Genomic DNA, 7,034 nt, shown 5'->3' on the forward strand with positions numbered 1-7,034 from the left:
GGTACTTTTTCACACGCGCTCCATACTACGTCGGGTCGACGTCGGTGAGATTACAGTATGAGAATTGGGTACTTTTTCACACGCGCTCCATACTACGTCGGGTCGACGTCGGTGAGATTACAGTATGAGAATTGGGTACTTTTTCACACGCGCTCCATACTACGTCGGGTCGACGTCGGTGAGATTACAGTATGAGAATTGGGTACTTTTTCACACGCGCTCCATACTACGTCGGGTCGACGTCGGTGAGATTACAGTATGAGAATTGGGTACTTTTTCACACGCGCTCCATACTACGTCGGGTCGACGTCGGTGAGATTACAGTATGAGAATTGGGTACTTTTTCACACGCGCTCCATACTACGTCGGGTCGACGTCGGTGAGATTACAGTATGAGAATTGGGGTACTTTTTCACACGCGCTCCATACTACGTCGGGTCGACGTCGGTGAGATTACAGTATGAGAATTGGGTACTTTTTCACACGCGCTCCATACTACGTCGGGTCGACGTCGGTGAGATTACAGTATGAGAATTGGGTACTTTTTCACACGCGCTCCATACTACGTCGGGTCGACGTCGGTGAGATTACAGTATGAGAATTGGGTACTTTTCACACGCGCTCCATACTACGTCGGGTCGACGTCGGTGAGATTACAGTATGAGAATTGGGTACTTTTTCACACGCGCTCCATACTACGTCGGGTCGACGTCGGTGAGATTACAGTATGAGAATTGGGTACTTTTTCACACGCGCTCCATACTACGTCGGGTCGACGTCGGTGAGATTACAGTATGAGAATTGGGTACTTTTTCACACGCGCTCCATACTACGTCGGGTCGACGTCGGTGAGATTACAGTATGAGAATTGGGGTACTTTTTCACACGCGCTCCATACTACGTCGGGTCGACGTCGGTGAGATTACAGTATGAGAATTGGGTACTTTTTCACACGCGCTCCATACTACGTCGGGTCGACGTCGGTGAGATTACAGTATGAGAATTGGGTACTTTTTCACACGCGCTCCATACTACGTCGGGTCGACGTCGGTGAGATTACAGTATGAGAATTGGGTACTTTTTCACACGCGCTCCATACTACGTCGGGTCGACGTCGGTGAGATTACAGTATGAGAATTGGGTACTTTTTCACACGCGCTCCATACTACGTCGGGTCGACGTCGGTGAGATTACAGTATGAGAATTGGGTACTTTTTCACACGCGCTCCATACTACGTCGGGTCGACGTCGGTGAGATTACAGTATGAGAATTGGGTACTTTTTCACACGCGCTCCATACTACGTCGGGTCGACGTCGGTGAGATTACAGTATGAGAATTGGGTACTTTTTCACACGCGCTCCATACTACGTCGGGTCGACGTCGGTGAGATTACAGTATGAGAATTGGGTACTTTTTCACACGCGCTCCATACTACGTCGGGTCGACGTCGGTGAGATTACAGTATGAGAATTGGTACTTTTTCACACGCGCTCCATACTACGTCGGGTCGACGTCGGTGAGATTACAGTATGAGAATTGGGTACTTTTTCACACGCGCTCCATACTACGTCGGGTCGACGTCGGTGAGATTACAGTATGAGAATTGGGTACTTTTTCACACGCGCTCCATACTACGTCGGGTCGACGTCGGTGAGATTACAGTATGAGAATTGGGTACTTTTTCACACGCGCTCCATACTACGTCGGGTCGACGTCGGTGAGATTACAGTATGAGAATTGGGTACTTTTTCACACGCGCTCCATACTACGTCGGGTCGACGTCGGGATTACAGTATGAGAATTTGGTACTTTTTCACACGCGCTCCATACTACGTCGGGTCGACGTCGGTGAGATTACAGTATGAGAATTGGGTACTTTTTCACACGCGCTCCATACTACGTCGGGTCGACGTCGGTGAGATTACAGTATGAGAATTGGGTACTTTTTCACACGCGCTCCATACTACGTCGGGTCGACGTCGGTGAGATTACAGTATGAGAATTGGTACTTTTTCACACGCGCTCCATACTACGTCGGGTCGACGTCGGTGAGATTACAGTATGAGAATTGGGTACTTTTTCACACGCGCTCCATACTACGTCGGGTCGACGTCGGTGAGATTACAGTATGAGAATTGGGTACTTTTTCACACGCGCTCCATACTACGTCGGGTCGACGTCGGTGAGATTACAGTATGAGAATTGGGTACTTTTTCACACGCGCTCCATACTACGTCGGGTCGACGTCGGTGAGATTACAGTATGAGAATTGGGTACTTTTTCACACGCGCTCCATACTACGTCGGGTCGACGTCGGTGAGATTACAGTATGAGAATTGGGTACTTTTTCACACGCGCTCCATACTACGTCGGGTCGACGTCGGTGAGATTACAGTATGAGAATTGGGTACTTTTTCACACGCGCTCCATACTACGTCGGGTCGACGTCGGTGAGATTACAGTATGAGAATTGGGTACTTTTTCACACGCGCTCCATACTACGTCGGGTCGACGTCGGTGAGATTACAGTATGAGAATTGGGTACTTTTTCACACGCGCTCCATACTACGTCGGGTCGACGTCGGTGAGATTACAGTATGAGAATTGGTACTTTTTCACACGCGCTCCATACTACGTCGGGTCGACGTCGGTGGGAGGAGTTAGGAACCTAAATGGAACTGGACCAATGCCTGTTACTCTCACCTGCTTGTGGGGGCAGAGCCTTGGGTGGGCGGTTCCTCCTTGTGTGAATAGTGACTATGGTAGCCATGATGGTCAGTGCCACAAAGAGCATGATGTGACTGATGGGCAACTTAACAGCATTACTGGTACCTGAACAATGAGACAGACAGGGATTAAACACAGTCAATCATTAGATTGATTAATGAAGTAGAGGGTTGTATCACACACGGTCAATAGAGATGCTGAGGACCAATAATCCCATCAGCCAAAACACCTCTACAACTCTCTCTGTCTGAACACCAACGATCTCGGCTGAGTGTTTTCATTTGTTGTAATGGATTTATGCATGTTCACACCATCCACTAAAATAATAGAAAGGTTATATACACACCTTAAACCTGGAGTATTGGTATTTGGCTTCACAGAGAAGCAGAAATTCATACAGGAAGAGAGAGGGTGAACGGCCCACAGCCAAGTAGAAGAGGCTGTAGTGTCGTGGACAGACATATTTGAATAGTGTATATACAGTTATTATATATACATCACATTCAACTTGTAAAAAGACCATGGAATTAGCCTATTATAATGTAGATCTGACTCCATAAGATAAATAGTAACATGCAAGAGAATATGGTTGAACCATATGCAAACAATTATGAGTTGTTTAGCTGACTAAGATGAAATAGTTGTCATGAGATTGGAATTCTAACTAGATTGTGTTTAATTACTTGGTAAATTACCGGTTTCACATACAAGGCATCAAGCTGAAGTTTCAAAAGCATTAAGAAGCATTTCAACACATTATTCTAAGCATGGAGAGAGAGAGAGAGAAAAACCATAGCCTGAAAGGCCATGCCCCCAAAAGTCCATGGGGTTGAGAGAGAGAGAGAGGGAGAGAACCACAGAGAGAGAGAGAGAGAGAGGGAGAGAGACAGAGAGAGGGGGAGGGAGAAAGAGGGCGAGAGAAATGGAGAGGGACAGAGGGAGGGAGAGAGTGAGAGAGGGAGAAAGAGAGAGGAAGAGAGGGTGGGAGAGAGAGAGGAGAGGAGACAGAAAGAGAGCAAGAGAAAGATAGAGAGAGAGAGAGAGAGAGAGACAGAGAGATAGACAGAGAGGGAGAGAGAGAGGGAGAAAGAGAGCGAGAGAGCGAGAAATCATTGCCTGAAAGGCCATTTCCCAAAAAGTCCATGGGGTGGAGAGCGAGAGAGAGAGGGAGAGAGACACAGAGAGAGAGAGCAAGAGAGAGGAAGAGAGGGGAGGGAAAGAGAGAGGGAGAGAGAGAGAGAGCAAGAGAAAGATAGGAGGGAGAGAGGGAGAGAGACAGAGAGATAGACAGAGAGAGAGGGAGAGAGAGAGAGAAATCATAGCCTGAAAGGCCATTTCCCAAAGTCCATGGGGTGGAGAGAGAGAGCGAGACAGTGGGGAGAGAGACACAGAGAGAGGGAGAGAGAGAAGGGAGAGGAAGAGAGAGAGGGAGGGAGAGAGAGAGGGATAAAGAGAGGGATAAAGAGAGAGTGATATAGAGAGGGAGGAGAGAGAGAGGGAGACAGAGAGCGAGAGAGAGAGCGAGAGAGCAAAAGAAAGAGTGAGAGAGAGAGAAATCATAGCCTGAAAGGCCATGCCCCAAAAGTCCATGGGGTGGAGAGAGAGAGAGAGAGAGAGAGAGAGAGAGAGAGAGAGAGAGAGAGAGAGAGAGGAGAGAGGGAGAGAGAGAGGAGAGAGAGAGAGAGAGAGAGAGAAGAGAGAGAGAGAGAGAGAGAGAGAGAGAGAGAGCAAAAGAAAGAGTGAGAGAGAGAGAAATCATAGCCTGAAAGGCCCTTTCCCAAAAGTCCATGGGGTGGAGAGCGAGGGAGAGAGAGAGAGAGAGCAATAGAGAGGAAGAGAGGGAGGGAGAGAGACAGAAAGAGAGCAAGAGAAAGATAGAGGGAAAGAGAGGAGAGAGGAAAGAGAGAGGGAGGGAGAGAGAGAGAGCAAGAGAAATAGAGAGGGAGAGAGAGAGAAATCATAGCCTGAAAGGCCATGCCCCAAAAGTCCATGGGGTGGAGAGAGAGAGAGGAGAGAGAGAGAGAGATAAAGAGAGAGAGTGAGGGAGAGAGAGGGAGAAAGAGAGAAGGAGAGAGAGAGAAATCATAGCCTGAAGGGCAATTTCCCAACAGTCCATGGGGTGGAGAGGAGAGAGAGAGACACATCAGAGAGAGGGAGAGAGAGAAGGGAGGGAGAGACAGAGGGAGAGAGACACAGAGAGAGGGAGAGAGAGAAGGAGGGAGAGAGAGAGGGAGAAAGAGAGAGTGAGGGTAAGAGGGAGGTAGAGAGAGCGGGAGGTAGAGAGAGCGGGAGGTAGAGAGAGCGGGAGGTAGAGAGAGCGGGAGGTAGAGAGAGCGGGAGGTAGAGAGAGCGGGAGGTAGAGAGAGCTGGAGGTAGAGAGAGCGGGAGGTAGAGAGAGCGGGAGGTAGAGAGAGCGGGAGGTAGAGAGAGAGGGATAAAGAGAGAGTGAGGTAGAGAGGAGGTAGAGAGAGAGGGAGGTAGAGAGGGAGGTAGAGAGAGCGGGAGGTAGAGAGAGCGGGAGGTAGAGAGAGCGGGAGGTAAGAGAGAGCGGGAGGTAGAGAGAGCGGGAGGTAGAGAGAGCGGGAGGTGGAGAGAGCGGGAGGTAGAGAGAGAGTCTCACCACAGCAGTTCAGGATCAAAAAAGAGAAAAAACAGTGAAACTTAGACCTTTTTAAAAGCATCTGAGATGTTGACCAATGGCATTAATGTAAAGTTAACCACCAATCAGATATCAGACCTACAGGATGTAACCTCTGCTCCTCGGAGGTGAGACAATGTGGGATGCTGAGATCAACACAGAGAATGCTAATTTCCTAAGACAACACATAATCATTTCTTGCATTCAAGTCTCACATTGGGCTCTGGGTCGCCCTTCAGCAGTGGAAAACAAACAGGGTGACCACTTTTCATTGGTGAGTAATGGATCCACATCCACTGACTCTGTGTTGCCTGTAGAGTTCTCTACTCAATCTGTTACATCTTTCTCCAATCTCTAGAGCACTAGACAAGAAGTTAAAGTGTCAAATCAAATCAGGTGTCTTTCTGGACCCAGTCTCAAACCCTGACACAGCAAGGAAAACACAGTACCCAGTTCTATGTATCCAGAGGACAGATAAAACATTTACTATGTCTGCACACATCATACAGATGGGAGTATTTTACCTGGGACAGTAGAGATGACATCATCACTATCAGTGGTCTTTTCTTCAATATCTAATTCAGTAGGAGATGAACATCCTCTTTTAGTTTATTAAATAACCCATCATCATCATCATCATCAGACAGCAGTAGGATTCAAAACAAATTCATCATCAATCACTAATATCACAAATACCAGGAGAAAGGATCAGGTTTGATATCAACTTTAATATCATCACAGATCTTGTGAACTTATTCAGATTATAGGAGCATAACAAGAACTCATACCTGAGAACGTGGAGGTGAAGTCAATGGAGATCTTCACATTTCCCTCTTCAGTCAGCGTGCACGTTCACTTCCTGTTGTTGTCCTTCTTCTGGAGTGTCACAGTCAGAGTGATGTCACAGGAAGAATCCTGTGTGTCCTGGGCATTAGTACCTGGATTAGGGACCCAGCTGAGACTAAATCTTGACCGGCACGTTCCATGTTGTGTATCGGTGAGCAGAGAACACCGTAATGTCATATTTACATTAGGCTTCAGATCTGTCACTGGTGTGGTAGAGGAGACTGAGAAAGAGAAAAAGGTATACAGTATTTGTTGGTTGTTTTCACATTACATATGATTATTAACACCACACTTATACACAGTGACATTTAAACTCTGATTTAAACAGTAATACTCACTAGTTAGAACAGACAGATGAACAGGAGCATCACCTCCATGTTTTGGTCCAGTCTCTGTAAGGAACTGTTGACAGATGTAGAGTCCAACATCCTCAGCTCTGACATCACTAACATGTAGAGAACAGTCAGACCCTAAACTCAGTCTCTCTGCTCTCTCTGTCTGGTCAACTTTGATCTCCCCCAATGTGATCTCTTGAATAGTACCAGTAGATCCATTTCTGTTATAGTTCCATGTAGTAGAGGAGCAGTTTGGATAAACCACATTGTTACACGCAGACTGACATCATCTCCCTCTCCGGAGAACATAGAGAGTTTCTCCACTGACACCTGGAAGGAGTATGACATCAGATAATTATTAACTGGTAATACAGATGACATTATATTTCATAGGTATTCTTATTGATATTCTTCAGTGTGAATAATAGTGTAATATACTGTCTATTATACAATAGTGAAGATAAGAGTAAACAGATACACAACAGA

The 7,034-nt window shown here is 46.9% G+C and overlaps 1 pseudogene; it reads right to left on the bottom strand.

The window, feature by feature from the left end:
• Positions 1-2,661: 2,661 nt before the first annotated feature.
• On the bottom strand, positions 2,662-6,816 carry LOC116356192 (uncharacterized; annotated as a pseudogene).
• Between the last annotated feature and the right edge of the window lie 218 nt (positions 6,817-7,034).

Source organism: Oncorhynchus kisutch, linkage group LG21 (assembly GCF_002021735.2).
Source record: "Oncorhynchus kisutch isolate 150728-3 linkage group LG21, Okis_V2, whole genome shotgun sequence".
NCBI classification, from domain to species: Eukaryota; Metazoa; Chordata; class Actinopteri; order Salmoniformes; family Salmonidae; genus Oncorhynchus; species Oncorhynchus kisutch.